We start from the raw sequence: 16,493 nt of genomic DNA on the forward strand, positions 1-16,493 counted from the left end.
TCTCATACTTCTCTGAAACAATTTAAATTTTTTTATCTGCTAAACACTTATTGTGCACTTCGTTTTTTGCTCAGTATTTTCTTTGATCGCTTCTTTGAAACTTAATCCAACGGGTGTTATTTTAATTAAAAGCTAGTCTGTCATTATTCTTTTATAATAATTTCATTTCATTATTATGAAGTATATCTTATGCTTCTTCTTCCTCTTAAAATTCCTTAATTTAGGACTCAGATAATAGGTATGATTTTTATATTTACTGTTTGTCATGTCTATATAGGGTGTGCATATATACTTATTCTTCCTATACTGTAATGTTATTTGATCTTAGTGGGATTTCCTCTTGGATTTAAACCCTTGAAAAGATATGGACATTCTGGAGCACATAAAATGACCAGTTTAATGCAATAACAACAGCAGTTTTCCCTGAATGCAGCTGTGTTGTCACAGGGCATAAAATTTGACCTTTCGCACAATGACAGCAAAAGTTCTCGGTATTCCCTAAGACATCAAAACAAGGATCAGGGCTCAGTCTTGAAGCAGCCATAAAAAGTCCTTGGAACAAAACTGTTTAAGCTATTTTACTCTTATCCAGCAGGCCATATGACTGCCTGGTGAAAGCCTGATGAAATCTGCAGAGTTTGCAGAGAAAAGGGTACGTTTCTTTGTTGGGATCTTCCTTTGGCCATGTTTTGCCTTTTCTAAGTATGTCAGGCTTGGCCAGAAAAATGGGTTTAAGAAAACTGGATTTCTACGCCAGGGACCCACCCAAGGCAAAGTCCCATGCTGAGAGACTGTTTCATTCTTGCAGTGGGAAGGAAGAGGGCCTCACTTTATTTCAAATGAGGTGCCCTTTTATTTGCAGGTACCCATTTTGCCAGCCCCAGGCTCGGCCATACAATGCATTTCTCCTATACCCAAAATGGAATATGTAAAACCACAAAAGGCATTCATTAACTCATAAAAGGATCCTTTTCATTTGCTCACTGTTGTATGGTGTGGAAAGCAAGGAGAAACAAGCCATGGAAAACAAAAGAAAGATGACAAGTAGAACATTGCATGTCAGGGATAAAAAGCCAATAAGAGCCAGGGAATTGTCATCACACTGGAGTTACATCAGACTATAACCATCTCCAGTACTATTTTACTCACTCTCCCCATACACATCACTGTTGCATAGAGATCTGTAAGTCAAATAAGTCTAAAAATAACAGCCAAATACCCTTGAAGTTATGGAACTCCTTCCTTCCTTGATGTGCTGTGCTTTCAAGACCTGCCATGTCACACAATCCCTTAGACTGCTGCTCTTTTGCACTGCAGAGATGATTTCCAGAGGTTCAGTATACTGGATTTCTCCTGATGAGGCTCCAAAGAGTGAGTCCTTTGATGAGTTAATGACAGAGCACTACATCAGGTGAAAGCCAATGGGTTCAATGTCCAGAAGAAAGGAAAGTTTGTCTTCAGTTTGTTATTAAAAAAAAATGAAATTTGCAAGAAAATGTTTAAAACAGTTTATGCATCCAGGAATCAGCCACCACATCCTGTTCACACCCTTGGCTTTACCATGCCTTCATACTACTCAGATTTCAAATATTCATCATTGCATATTCTCCCCTACACAGCCTGACTACATATTGAAACTTTGAGAAGACAGCCATTTGGCCAAATGTTGCTATGACAGCTTCTCTTCAAAAATAAAGAAAAATAACATAATAAAAGCACTTAAATTTTTGTAATGCTATCAGGAGGAAAGAGAAAACTTTAAAACCAATTTTCAGTTATAAAAAATTGTAACTGAACAACCCAGAGGTAAATGCTATTAAAAAAGCAAACAAAAAAAATAATCACCACTTAGTGTAATTCTATATTGAAAATCGTAAGAGATGTAAGAGATACAAATAAACAAAAACATAATTTGAGAGAGGACCCTTTGCACTCTGACTGAAGCTCTCAACTAGAGGCTGGAAACACTATCTTCTCTTGGTCCAGTCAACCCAGTCATTCCATAAATTTCAAGAGGAACCAGGGAAACATTTTCTGTCCCACCCTGACTTCTCCTGAGAGAGATCCTGAGCTTCCCACCAGCACCTTTTATCCCAACCACTCTCCTGGACTGCATTGCAGCTCAGGTGCACAGTTCCCCATGTCATTATGTCCTTTATAAAGGCTGCTGGAGATGGGACCACGCATCCAACCATATTGTCAGGGCACTGCTTGGGCCTAGGGTGCGTTATTGAAAGGCCGAACTGAGTAAACTCAAATAGCTTGCTTTTACCAAAAGCCATGCAAAGAAATGTCACTAAATTCAGCACCACAGAGTAATTGGATACCAGAAGTTATAATTGTTGGCATAGATAAAAAATGGGAGAACCACCAGTGAAATTACCCAGACTCTCTAAGAAGCAAGAAGACACTACATGGAAAGTGGATTACAGCTGTTTTTCTGCTGTGTTCTGAGACCCAGGCCAAAAAAATAGCAGGATATTTGTCTGGTGGAAAATAAAGCGGGATTTTTTTTTTTTTTTTTTTTTAAATTCCCGGTGTTGTACTTAGCTAGAAAGCCACCTATAACGGAGAGGTCTTATTTCATAATAAGTACGTGGTGAAACTGAAAATGGTCTTTTCATGCTGCCAAGGTGGCAGTAGTAAAAGTCCCTCAGAGCCCTAAATATGTCTTAGCAGATAAAAGTTAAAAATAGGCATAAATGTTGGCCATCAATAGTAATGGATACTTGCTAAACTAATATGTTTTTCAGCAGATCAGCAGAACACAGACCTCTCCAAAACCAAGCATAGAGACCACAGTTAGTTGTATCGTTGCACGTCCTGATGCTGTGCTGGAGGCAGAACAGAGCAAGAGGGAAGGAGCTGTCACTCTAGGAATTATTTTTCCAGCAACAAATAACTTCCTTGCATGCTCGTCAGTCTATTTGCCTCCATCCCCTGCTCTCCTTCATTCTTACCAACTATTTCCCTGTGGGCAGCTTCGTCCAGGCCCTGAGCATCACATATTTCTGCACGGTAAATACTGATTTAGCAGCTTCCACGTGACTTTTGGGTAAAATGAAATGTGCCACAGAAACACGTTTCTCCTCTCTTCTCCTGCTACCAGTATGGTGGTATCAGCTAAATCTGACATTTAATCCATTATGTTTAGGCAGATAAAAAGTTTGTAAAGGCTTGGTTATCAGAACTGATAAACACATCCAGGCTACCTGCAAGCATTCAGGCAGTACCATGCATGCACAGGTGCATAACACAGAGGAGGAACTGCTTCTAGTGAAATGCAACCTTTCTTGCATCAGAGTAACAGAAATCCCCTTTAAACCTTTTCATAATGCTATTATTGTAATCAAAGCAGTAAAAAGCAGCAGCACATCAGGGACAGTCCTTTTCATCGCCATCCGTCACAAAGAGAACATGTATGAGATCTCTGTATTTTACTTCCAGTTCCCAAAGTGAAAGAGAAATTATCCTGTAGAGGATCAGCTCCTGCCAGTTCTGGAAAGCGTTTTACAACATGGAAATGCAGGCTACAAATCCATTCCAACTCAGCCCTTTTCAGCCCATGAGCTCTCGTGCTGGAGTGGCCCTAGTAAGGTTTAAGTAATGGATGGGAGGTTATGGGCAGCGTTAGAGCCCCACGTGGGGACTGAAATGGAAAGGAAGCAGCACAAGGGGCTCCATGAATATTCCTCAGCAGACACATTTATACTGAGCACAGAAAGCACTGACCACCAGAGGTAAAGCTCTGAGGATGAGAATACTGAAAACAAGAAAACTCGTCCTGTTGGCTGAAAAGAGTTTTTTAACTCTACATTCTACATTGAAGCCAGAGGATCTGGTTTTCTTTTGTACAAAACGCCCACACCTTTTTGCACAAGTCTATCTAGGAAAACATTTATCTGTGTCTTCAGCATTAAGCCTTTGAAAGTTTAGAGGTGGCAGAAATGTGCAGTTGTAAATACAGAGCATAGTTTTGGATTCATTTTATATTTTGAGCAAGGGAGAGAAAACTCAAACCATTCCTGGAAAGGAAGAAAGCCAACATCCCACAGCTGCTAGCTGAAGACTTCTATGATTAAAGTGTCAGCATTTCTCTTGTATTTATAAGTATCACAACTTAGAAACACTGCTACTTGTGTGAGGTCCTGTTTCAAGGTAGCGACACATTACAGAGAAAGCATTTAAAAATATGCATATTTGGGTTTGGTTTTTTTACTTTCCAGTCTGGGGAAAGCTTCGTGCATTTTTGCAGTTGGAGATTATTTTTGTGAATTGCATTAAAGAAAGAAAAAATTAATTAATCCATTAATATTTTAGACATAAAATTTCAAGTGCCTCTTGACTTCCCCCTGAATGCAGTCAAAATGGGTAAATGCTGGACCCCTGTAACTCTCTGGTTACAGCCCCTTACATTTTTCTGATTAAGGTGCTACAACATAGGAGAAGCTGGGTTTTTTTCCTCTCTCTTTGCAATGCTTAGTTTCTGAAAAGAGAGGTTTTCATTGAACCTTTTATGTTAGACATATTATTTAACAAAGTGTTTATCAAACACCTGGAAAATCGCTCTCCTTTAAAAATTTTATGATGGAAAAGCAATTACCCTTTAAGCCATGTTTCAAAGTCACTTCACAAGAATCCTTTGGAAGGAAACTTCAGATTTCTCTCCTCCTTAACACCCAATGTCACCCAACAAGCATGTAAACTACAGCTGATTTTATTATTTTAAGATCTAGTAATAAAACGTAAATGACGATTTTATTTTTTATTTGAAATCTGTGGGCAAATTAAATCTTTAAATAAATCAGGATTGACTTGGTTTCAAATATTTCTCTTCCTTACCAGGGTTTGAATTTGTACAGCTATTAGAGCCAAGTATGTCTTAAGCTTTTTCCGTACATCAAAACAAAGAGCAAATATGAATCAAAGGCCTTGAGATTCCAGATGAAAGAAAATGTAAATTTAAAAGTCTTTGTGTAGTGAAGAAAAAAAAATAAAATAAAAGGCTTTATGGCAAGGAAATAATAAAAAAATTGCAAAAAAAAAAAAATTGCAAAAAAAAAAAAACAAGCAAGGAAGAACCTAGCCAACAATACACATCTAACAGTCTGTACTCTTATGAAAACATAAAGAGCAACCACCAGAGTTTGCCAGGTGCATTAGGTGCAAAATCAAAGATGCAAGACTTGAATGAAAGATTGTACAAGTGGAGCACTCTGGGAAGCTAATTTAATTTTTACTCAGGGGGTCAACACACAAAAACCATGTCTGTGATGCAAACCACTGCCTTTGGGGTGCTTTGAAATAGGAATTCTGTTTTACCAAAAATACAGGGACGGTCAAATCCCTTTCCAGATTCTTACACCAACTTCCCACTTCAGGGAACTGGCTGATGCTGTTAACAGCCACCCTCCATTTTGTTTGAAGAGTAATGGCACTCAGGCAAGGTCCCGACTGAAAAAAGGAAAGCACACTTCTAAAAGGAAAGCACACTTCTACTTTTAAAAAGGGAAAAAAGGAAGACCTGGGGAACTACAGACAGGTGAGTTCTTCCCTCTGTGTCTGGGAAGATCATGGAGCAGATCTTCATAGAAGCCATGCTAAGGCACATATGGGACAAGGATGTCACCAGAGACAGCCAGCACAGCTTCACCAAGGGCACATCACACGTGAAAAATCTGGCAGCCTCCTACAGTGGAGTGACAGCAACAGGCAACGAGGGAAGGCCAAGCTGTGTCATCTGCCTAGATTTCTGTGGGGCTTCTGGCACAGTCCCACATGGCAACCTCATCTCCGAATTGGAGAGACAGGTGTTTGGTGGATGGACTATCCAGTGGAGAAGGTGTTTGCTGGATGGTCAATGGCTGTACACCCAGGTGGAGGCTGGTGACAAGTAGTGTCCCTCAGGACTCTGTCTTGGGGCTGACACTCATTAATATCTTTATCAACAACACAGACAGAGAGATCAAGTGCACCCTCAACAAGCTTGCAGATGACACAAAGCTGAGCAGGGTGTCTGGCACAACAGAAGGAAAGGATGCCATCCAGGGATGGCACCAAATTGCTTTGGAGCACAAACTGCCTTTTTGTTACTGTTCAATTATTCTCTCTCTCCTCCTCGCCCCAGCTGAGTGAAGGATGCAGGGCTGCAGTGTCAGGGAACAGCAGGAGGGGCTGCCCAGCTCAGGGGGAGCTGAGGGCCAGCACCAGCTGTACATTTGCTCATCAGGACCCTGTCCCCACACAGTACCTGAACACTGGGAAGAGCTGGTCCTTTGATGGCCCTCGACATCTGTGTGAGCGACACCTGGGGTTCCAAGCACGAGCAGCAGGAGACAGGGCTGGAAAAAGCTGTGCTGGGAGAGAAGAAGGAGGCATTCAGTCCTGACCCTCACTGGTTACCTGGGTAGGATGTGAGGGTGGAGAAGCCCCATGTGGGACTTTTCCAGGCAATTAAGGCTCGTTAACATAATCATATTGGTTACAGGTGGGGAGCTTGAAAGGCTGGAGCTTGTTCTCTGACTTATTATTCTGCACAGAAAAGAAATGCAGACATCAAAAGCTGAACTCTCTCAAGGTCCCAGGGACAAGTAATCTCCCTGGACTTGCCCTTTCTGAGAAAAGCTGAGGACACACTCCACAGGAGGCTTCTCCAGCTATAACTGGAGCACAAACAATTTAATACAAGACACTGTTGACTTCCTCCCTTTTTTCTTTTCAAGAAAATGTATTCTCTTAAAGCGTTCTGAAGGTTACCACATTTAGGAACAACGGACACTTTATACTGGAGCAGTGAAGGGAACAGGCTGTGCTGGGTAAACTGGCATAATTATGCTTGGGTATCTCACAAAGGCACAACAGAAATTCCAAATAGAACCAAACAGTAAGTTATAGCAAAACTCAGGGCCAGTTTATCTGGTTTATCAAGTCTCTGCAAGGAATGAAAAATAAAATTAAACTGAAAGCTGTGATTTGGTCAAGGTCAAATACTTTCGAATGCATTTTACCACTGTTCAGGATTCTAATTCCTTGTTAAATCATGAGAAAACAATGAGATCACCCTCAGTATCAGCTCACTAAGTAAAAGACTGTCATATTGCCAATTTGCACATATATAAAGGCACCTAATAATGAAATACTACTGTTCATAATCTTCAAATACCCCAGTGAAATTCTCTTTTTGCAGACATGAGCCTCATCAGAGTTACACTGATCCCATCAAAAACAAATCTGTTCCATAAATATACGCTCCATTTACCAACACTGCAACATTTACCAGAAAAGAAGTACTGCTGAAGACTACTAAAGTGGACTCTCATTTCACAGTTCCCAGTAGTGGTAATGTAATGTTTGGGACTCATCCTTTGGAGCAGATGCTCACCATTTTTGTTTGCATTTTTTTCCTGGATTAAAACAATCCCTTTTACAAATTGTAATGATGCTGCTTCTGCATCCAGTGTAAGCTACCCTGGAGCATTTCCCACAGTCTCCGAAGTGAGACAAGATCAGGATGAGATGGGAACTGGAGCTCAGTGAAGTTTTAAAATCTGGCCAAAACAGGGGAACAGACTGTTGTCAGCCACAGCTCAGATAATAAATTATGTTGTTTTAAATGTACTTTCTGAGCCAGGGCTATACATCTATTTTTGCTCTCATCTATGCACTGCCTTGTGCTGCATACACAGTACACTGACAGCATATTGAGAAGCTTTGTTTTTGGAGCCTTTCACATTGTGTTATCTTGTTTTAATAGGACTTGCACATTCCAGAAAATGACTTGTCCCCTCATCAATGGCCTCTGCCATGCTGGATTGTGCTTTTGGGGCTGGGAAAATTTAAGTCTTCTGAGTGAAACTTTGCTTGTGCCAAAGCATCGGTGATTTTGATATCATAGAATTATTCTCACAGCCCTTAAGAACAAGTTTCTACTGAAACCTCAAAACAAAAGTACCTGAGTAATCCTGAAAATCATTTAAGTATGAATCCATGCAAAATACTTCCCATCATAATCACTTTTCGGCCAGGGGACACGTATTTGCTCACCCATGCCCCAGGCAGCTGACAGGGCGGCTCGCCTGTTTCCCCCAGCCCAGGAAGCACTTTCCACCACACCCGGGGTTTCTTACAGGTCAGAGCTTTTTATTTCAATTATGAGCCTTGGGCAGAATGTCAAACAAAACAGTTATTTGCTTAGTTTGGGCTACAACCCTGCCTCTCAAACTCCTTCCTTTCAGTTCCTCTGCTTTGGGGACTATTGGAGGACATTGCCTGAGACTTCATTAGGGAGCATCTGGACACATTTCAGACAGGTTTTGCAGCTGTACAGGGCTGCTGACTGGCCAGGGGTCTCTCCAGCCTGTTCAAAGAGCTGTCTTTTGTGGTGGGAAAACTCTGTTTGGTACAGAATGCACTTTTTTCCTACAGTCTTGACTCTTGTGGCTTTCAGGCTTCAGAGCTTTGTTTTGATTGAGGGTCTGAGGAAGAAATACTCTTCTCCACACAGGTATGCTGGTGCCCCTCAAACCCTCACACCTCTCCCAGGGACATCAGGCCTGACACAAGCTGGACTAATAGCAAAGCCAAAAGCTGTTCCTACATGCCTGTCTGAAGGAGCTTTTATGGCATATTTTTTGACAAATTTGGGAGCAAGAACAGAGTGTGGATCACCTTCCCCAGATCAGCTACCTGCATTTTCCTTCCTTGTAATTTTGTAGTCCATCACTGGTTGTGAAATATTCCCATTTTATTCTCTGCTTGTAGTGAATATCAATAATTCCAGCATGACAAAATGCTTCGTTCAGCTTACAGGGCTCTTCTTAGGGACCAATAACTTGGGAAAAAAAAAAAAAAAAAAAAAAAAAAAAAAAAAAAAATAAAAAAAATATAGCACAGCTAGTATTTTATTTTGTCCTTTTCTGGGGAGAAAAAAAAAAAAAAAAAAAGCGCCGTTTTAATGTTTGGTTCCCCTGGAGCCCCTTGGCTTTTTCCCACATCTTCCAGATAAGGAAATCAACCTAAATAAATATTTGGATTGAGTTAAAGGTGATGTCTTCAGGGAAGGCCAGAAGCTTTGCTTTTCCAAGGAGGCTAATGGGATGCAGTAGCCAGCTCTAGCTGTGGCTGCTTGGCCCAAGCACATCCATTAATGTGCCTCCATTCCCCTCCCACCCACATAAATTCCTTGAGTTAGGGACCCTCTGCATGTGTGACCACAGGACTCAGGCAGAAAAGAGCTCTCGTCTTTCACAGAGAAACATGCTAACAAATAAAAAAATACGGCAGGAAGCTTCCTTCTAATTCACTATCATTTGGAAGTTGGTCTTTCCATAACCTCGGATGTATTGCTCTTATTTTCTTTGTGCCTATTTAAGAGGAACACGAAACGAAACCACCAAGGGACAGATTGCTGTACTAATATAGCAACGCACCACAAACACAACTCCACCAAAAAAAAAAAAAAAAAAAAATTGCAATATTTTAGATACATAGAATAATTTTTCATAAGATAAAAGTTGATTTTTCCTGGACTGTGAGATGGGATAATACCGGGGTTGTCAGCATTTGGCTTACAAACGACAAATGCACAGTGTCGGAATGGATTTTTCTGGGGGGAGCTGAGCGGTGTAAACTAACATTCTGAATTAGATTTTTATGAACCATGAATATGAGCATTGACAAAAAGAACCTTTTTAGCTCTGTGCTTTCTATGACTTTGCTCTTTATTTCCAAAGCTGCTTGTGACAGCTTATTCATTCTCTGAGATTGTTTATCCCTGGTAAAAAGAGCACGCCCAACCCAGTGCAGATATGCATGCAGATAAGCAGTTTTCAACCCTGAAGGGTGGAGAGTTACTTCTAGAGGACCACAAAACGACAACAGAAAAAACTATTTCATATGCACTAATCTGAAACATGCATAATTTCTGGAAAGCGCCTCACTATGACTGAAAAAAACCTAACAATATTAAAAACATTGAAAAATTCTGACCCAGATAAAGTAGTAATTTGCCAGATCTGGAAATCCAGTGGGGATTGTGCCAGGAGACCTCAGTACCTGCTGCTGAGGTCTTGTTCTGCTACCCAGCTTTTAGTAGTAAAATCTCTTGGTTTGGCTTCCACAGTGGGATAATATAAAGGAAGTGAGAGAGAAAGAGAGAGATGGTGTTCATACAGTCTGTAGTAAATAACTACACTGCATATCCGTTATCTCAATCAAAGGTACACAAAGGTATACTTTGACTTAAACAATTCCTTCTAAAAATATTTAGACCACAGCAAGAAAACATCTTCACCTTGAGTGTGTAGACTTACTCTGTGCCAAAAATTAGCCTCAATGTAGGCCAAAACTGGTGACCTGCTTGCAGTCATATATGGTACGTACTCATGTATGGTAGTGAACACAAGCAAGGCCATGGAAGTCTTGTGTCATATTCCTTTTTCTGCTCCACTTCATCACTCTGCAGCTCTTTCCTGGAAATGAGATTGAGATCAATTCAATTATTAATGAGAAGTATTAGCATATGGCCTTGAAAAAATTCAAAGCGCCCTCCCTCTGTCTCAAGTCAAGAAGTGACTCACTCCTAGCACAGAATTCAACATCCCTCCTCCTGCTTTTCCAATTGTGAAGAAATAGCGGGCTGCAGTTTGTGTAGTTTACAATATTCATGCCTCACGTTGTCCCTCCGTCTCCTAACCCAGGCTTGTTCTATTTGCTCTCAACAATCTTAATAATTGGAGTTAATTGGAGAAACAGAAACTCTGAGCTGCCCTAGTAAGCAGAGTGGGAATCACCAGCAAGGAGTTACGAAACCCTGATAGCTGCTCTATAAATATCCAACACTGTAATGCAGTGTGTACCAGTACGGCATTTGGATCCCTCAATACTAGTTTTCCATCAGACAAATAATGACCAACACATATTTTATACAGTGACCACTATTACTAAATTTCATTAATTAATCTAAAAGGCAAAGAAGTTTTATTTGCTAAGTGGTTTCTTTGTGGTCATCAAGTTATTAATCTCTCTAGCTGTGAATACAATTCAAAAGCACTGTTCCCATCTGAAGGATTTCATTTCACATCTGTGGAATGCGGGGAATTTCTGAAAGGCAGAAAAGTATTAAGCACAGATGTGCATCCATTCATTATCCTCAAGACAATGCATACAATATATTAGTCAGTTTTGGAAAGCCTCTTGCCAATGGTTGATCTACAAGAGAAACCTGCAAATAATTTAGTGAGGATTGGTCTGTGGTCTGTCTGTAGTTGATCTGTGACACACTAACATCCATTTAAGGAACTGCTAATGAACATTTTTAATTTATGCCCGTCTTTGCGAAATACAGGGGTGGACAGGAGAAAGACCTTTTCTTCTCACCATGGTTACATCCATGGGGCATAAGGATATCTGTCCCAGGATGTGATCCAGGGACAGACCTCTGAGTTGAGCTAGATAACTGGGGACACAGTGAAGGGCTTTGGTCTTTGAAGCCCCACAGCTCGTATCAAGAATGCTCACAGCCGTACCTCACCTCAGAGCCAGAGACTTTGGGCTGTCAGGGTTTGAGGCTGGACTGAAAGTACCTAAGACTCAACAGAAAGAAGAAGCTCAGGACGGTCTCATCCCACTCATAATTCTTTACTTAAAAGGTGGTCGCCTTAGGTAGGACTCCTCTATTCCATAATTGAAGATGGATTGGAGTGGACAGGAAGAAGTTCTAGGCCTACTTATGCATTGAAGGACTCACCCATGGCCCCCGGTTGCTGTGACTACACTAGTGATCTGGGAGAACAAGATGAAAATCCAGGAATTTTCACACATCCCATCTGGGCCAATTAATACAGAATTATTACTGCTATTTTTATTTTGCTCGGAGACAAATTAAACTGAAACTAAACAAAGGTCTATGGCATGAGCTCTAGGATGCTTTTCAGAGATGGACCATTCTGATCTTCAGTATCAGAAGAAATATCCTCTCACTTGGTGAAAAATCTGACTAGGATGTTTTATGAAAATGAAGGCCTTTTTTCTCTTCTTCCTGCTATGCTTCAAGAGGCAGAGGCAGCTGTGACTTCATTTTGTGAGGAACATAATCATTTCAGTATGTAGCAGGCATTTTCTAAGAATGCCTACAACAGGAAAAAAACAGTAGTTGGGCCTTTTAATGTTTTGTGTCTTGGATTTGGTTTTTTTTCCCCTTTTCTGAGGGAATCACTATTTATGGGAGTAGGTACCACACTGTTAGCAAAACCAGCTCCCGGTCCGTTCAGACTTAAATATGCCTTTGAAAAGGCTTGTACAGACAACTGTTATACTTCATTTTGAGGACTCCAAGATCAACTGCTGCTAAGGACTTCAGGGGAAAATAGCATTGACATGTTTCACTTCCATGCTAACAGCTAGGTTGCTTTGTCCTGTGAAGATGAGGGTAAAATCTTCAAAGGTACCACCTGGGGAACCTGGAGAACATTACACTGAGCAGGAAAGGTCCTGGAGGCATCAGGTACCTTCAGAGTCAAGTTGCAGCTTGGCCAGCTTTTTCAGAGCAGTTTTGAATGGAGGCTCCTAAGATGTTTAATGGCCTTTTCCACTGCACTGTTGCTGGTAGCAGTAGCTGGAGGATGGCTGTAGATTATTACCAAAAAAAAAAAAAAAAAGATGGAAAATGCCAGTCGTGCCAATTTTGTCAGAAGTTCTTTCCAAGTTTCTGAAGTGTATAGCTGTTGGCAACCTCATGGGCATTACTACCTGTAACTTCTTTTTCACTTTGCCAGCAGTGGGATTGAAAACCCAGGCCATGGCCTCAAAGCCCCTCCTCAGATGAAGGGACCTCATCCATTAGCTTGGATTAGTGTCACCCTTGGTAGATTAAAGAGGAGCTGCAGGGTCTGCCTGCAGTACAACAGTGTGTAAATGGAGAAACCAGACTAATGCTGACAATAGCTACGACTCTCCTCAGAGAGGGTAGTCCTGAGTTGCTCCTAGGCAGGAAAGGATTACCATGACAGTGTGGTTGTGCCAGGACAAATGTTTTCCCCATCATTTTTATGGTGGGGCAGGCCAGCTCTGCATCACACCCTCTTCAGAGATCATTACATCTGGTTTTGGTTTTATGAAATTCTTGATGCCTTTGTTGCCACAAATCCAGTCATGTAGTGGTGGCTATCGAGTCACTGGTGCATGGTTGCAGCAGGGAATTCTGTATTTCAGGAGGTGCATCTGGTACTCATCCTAGGCAGTCATCCGATGCTGCTAGATTATATAATAAATTTGAATCTGGCAAGAAGGAACAAGAATCCTATAACAAAAGTAGAAACCTGTTTCACATACTAGATCAAAACAGGCAGGAATGATGGAAAGAAACTGTTTTGAAACTGAACTTCACACATTCCAGTTGCAAAGCTTGGCAGACTGTCAAGAGACTGAGTGGAGACTCTGGTCTGGGAAAAGGGAGTATCCTGTCACAGCAAACTCCACAACATCACAGCTGATAGCCAATGGCACAGACCCCTAATTGAAATAAGGCTCTCAGTCATGCATTAAAAAATGACGGTCTCTGAGGCAGCAGATTCCAAATGTCAGCAGGAACCTGATTGCTTCTTTCCCTTGTCCGAGCTCAGGCTGGCTCTTCATGTGCAGCACGTGACTTTTGAGACTGGCTCTCGAACACTCAGCGAAAGTTGATATGCTGTGATTTATGAACCGTTATATTCCTTACTGCGGATCCCAAGCGTGCAAGGATGGGCCAGGATTATAGATATTCCCAAGACAGGGAAACCAGTGACAAGCAGGAAGAGCTTCTGAGAGGTTTCTTGGCTGTGCACTGCCCCACAGCTTTATGGGAAAGCTAGTTCTTTGGGAAAGCCACTCCAGAGGGGTGCTGTGACCAAAGATATAAACAGGAAATCCTGAGCAATGACCGAAGGAGTTGATGCTGCACTTATTCATCTCCCATCAGTTTAGGATATCATATAACATGGATAACTGACTGTAACCTCCTTATTTTCCATCGGTTTCTTCCAGGACAGGTGCACAGGTGATGCTTCACTCAGCAAACTGAACAAGAAAGTGGCCTCCAGCACATTTTACCGTCACTCCTAACTTCTCAGGTATGTAGGTATCTGTATGTATTTATTTATCTATTATTTATCTATCATTTATCTACCTATAGATTTATATATATCTATAATTTATCTATCTGTATGTATTTATTTATCTATTGTGTATTTATGCCTATACCTAGAGGCATGGTCATAAATTTCACATATTCTGCATCGATGTTCACAACATGCCCTGACAATTCTGGAATTATATTTTATGCGCAACAGAAGGCATCTAAAATGTAACGGCTGTACACTGACCACTTTGTTCCAAAGAGAGGAACCACAGTCAATAAGGCCAGGACAGTAGTGAATACATCTTTGATGCTGGTATTTTTCCAAGCACTGGTCCTTTTTAAAGTGTTATTCCAAGCTGGGGAATAGCACTAAACTTGAAATTACTGAGCTCTGTAATAGAGTTGCTGTATTTTTTACTCTGATGTAGCATTGGACTCGAGCTCTGATCTAGCATCTGTTTGAAGCTCTGTGTTCTGTACATGGTAGGAGAGGGGGTGAAAGAGTCAGGGTCAAACCACAGACCTGCTGGTTTTCTCCATCTGCAGAGCTCCAGCTTCTCAGGACTATTTGGGAGGGGGATTGTAGCCTGCAGGGTAACTCTGCTGCTGGCCTCTTGCTATGTCTTCTTTGCCAAAAAACAAAACAAAAAAGTCCTTACAAAATATCCATAGTGATGAGAAAGAGATTCCAAATACTGAGGAGCTTGTTGCTGTAGCTGCCCCCTTGCCTATTGAAAGGCAAAGCTCAGCAGAGCTCAGAAACGAAATCTGACTCTGAGTTGTTATAACCATGAACCATTTCTTTCTGTGGAGCTGTGCAACAGACTGGAACTCAGGCAGTAAAAAGTGCTTGTGTTGCCACCCACCAGGTGTCTAGAAGGTGGTCTGCTACGCTCACGTTCACTGAATTAATAAGGCCACTACCCCTAGAAAACCCAGATAGTGATGTCTGACCAGCATTTCAGTGCATTTCCTGATAGGTCCTTCTCAAAAATCTGCACTGAATCAAGTACACATCAGAATATTTAATTGGTAGAGTTAAAAAACATCAAATCCAGTAACCAGCGTTGCACACAGAAACACAAAACGATGTATGACTTTAGTGACTAATACGTTGCTGTTATTTTCAACTCAAAATATGTACTATTTTCCCTGTGTGTAGCATATGAGAAAATCCAGATTACATGCACTTCAGTTTTCATCTGTTTCCTATCAAACAGTCCACTTGCATTTCTCTCATAATGGTAAAAGCAAGGCTAAGATATTCAGCAAATAGCATTTCCTGAGCCTGAGCTTTAGTCTCATCTCAGTCTATGTCCTGTTACAACCAAGATAATGTCCGGAAGTGATGGATCAATCCCTTTACTCTTCACAGAAAAGCGATGTATTTTTTTATTGCACTTGAGAAAAAAAAAATATGAAAAACAGATTTTGAGCTATTTAAAAGTGCCAATTTCTTTAAAACTTGATTTAAGAATATCACAATTGGCATCTTACTGGGTCATTTGTATTAGGACACCCATTGGGAATTAAGTTCCAGAATGTAATCTCCTAAATATATTGGGCACATAATGGAAAGATTGATACTTCTTTAATGATGACACTGCCAAGGTAATAAAACCTTCCACCACAATGTTGCCTCTTTATACCAAAAATATACAGAAATAAACAAATAGAACATGTTGAGAAATTTTACAGAAACCCTGTTAAACATTTTAAAGGGTAATAAAAATGCCTTTGACCCATTAAATGCACTCTACTGACTACATGAGCCTGTGCCAAAAAGTATCAAAGCTTTTACAAAGAAAAAGAAATAAAAGAAAAAGGTCCAAGAACTTGGTAGTATATGTTCTCGCTGAATAATTAAATGAATGTACTGGGCATAACCCAGGAAAGAGCATATGGACCGTTTCATCTTACAGAAACCCAAGTGCACGCACATACACATGTACGCATTATGTAAACATATATATATATTTATACCTACAAGCACACTTGATACGGGCATGAGAGCCCATGTGAGAGTTTGCCAGGAATATGATACAATCAATTATCATTCTGCCCTTATCTATTCAACAATGTAATTCTTTTAACTTTCTCTAAAATGTAAAACTTCAGAGTACATTGTAATGTTACTTTAAGAAACCTGAATCACCAATTAAAAAAAAAAAAAAAATTCCTTTCCCTTTTCTCCATTATTTTTACTTCTAGCAGCTGAGCAAGTTTCTGCCCAGATGCAAAGAAGTGTCCCACAGTCCCAAGCCCAATTTCTTCTGAGTGCTGAAATGTCCTGGGACATCAATTTTTTCCAGTTATGCAAATGACAGATCAAACTTAGAAATAAGTATTTCTTATTTCAGAACCGATTTATGACCAA

At 40.6% G+C, this 16,493-nt stretch overlaps 1 protein-coding gene across 5 annotated transcripts in view; it reads right to left on the reverse strand.

Annotated features, from left to right (window-relative positions):
• BMPR1B (bone morphogenetic protein receptor type 1B) overlaps window positions 1–6,544 on the reverse strand; it is a 238,690-nt gene extending 232,146 nt beyond the window's left edge. For 3 of the 5 annotated variants that reach the window (XM_058420737.1, XM_040065503.2, XM_040065500.2), the window contains exon 1: window positions 6,251–6,385. The gene's annotated coding sequence lies outside the window, so the exon portion shown is untranslated. Of the gene's footprint in view, window positions 1–6,250; window positions 6,386–6,485 lie in introns of those variants that run through there. The other 2 variants (XM_058420736.1, XM_040065499.2) reach the window with 1 other exon arrangement.
• Between the last annotated feature and the right edge of the window lie 9,949 nt (window positions 6,545–16,493).

The sequence above is a fragment of the Hirundo rustica genome, chromosome 5, assembly GCF_015227805.2.
Source record: "Hirundo rustica isolate bHirRus1 chromosome 5, bHirRus1.pri.v3, whole genome shotgun sequence".
NCBI lineage: Eukaryota > Metazoa > Chordata > Aves > Passeriformes > Hirundinidae > Hirundo > Hirundo rustica.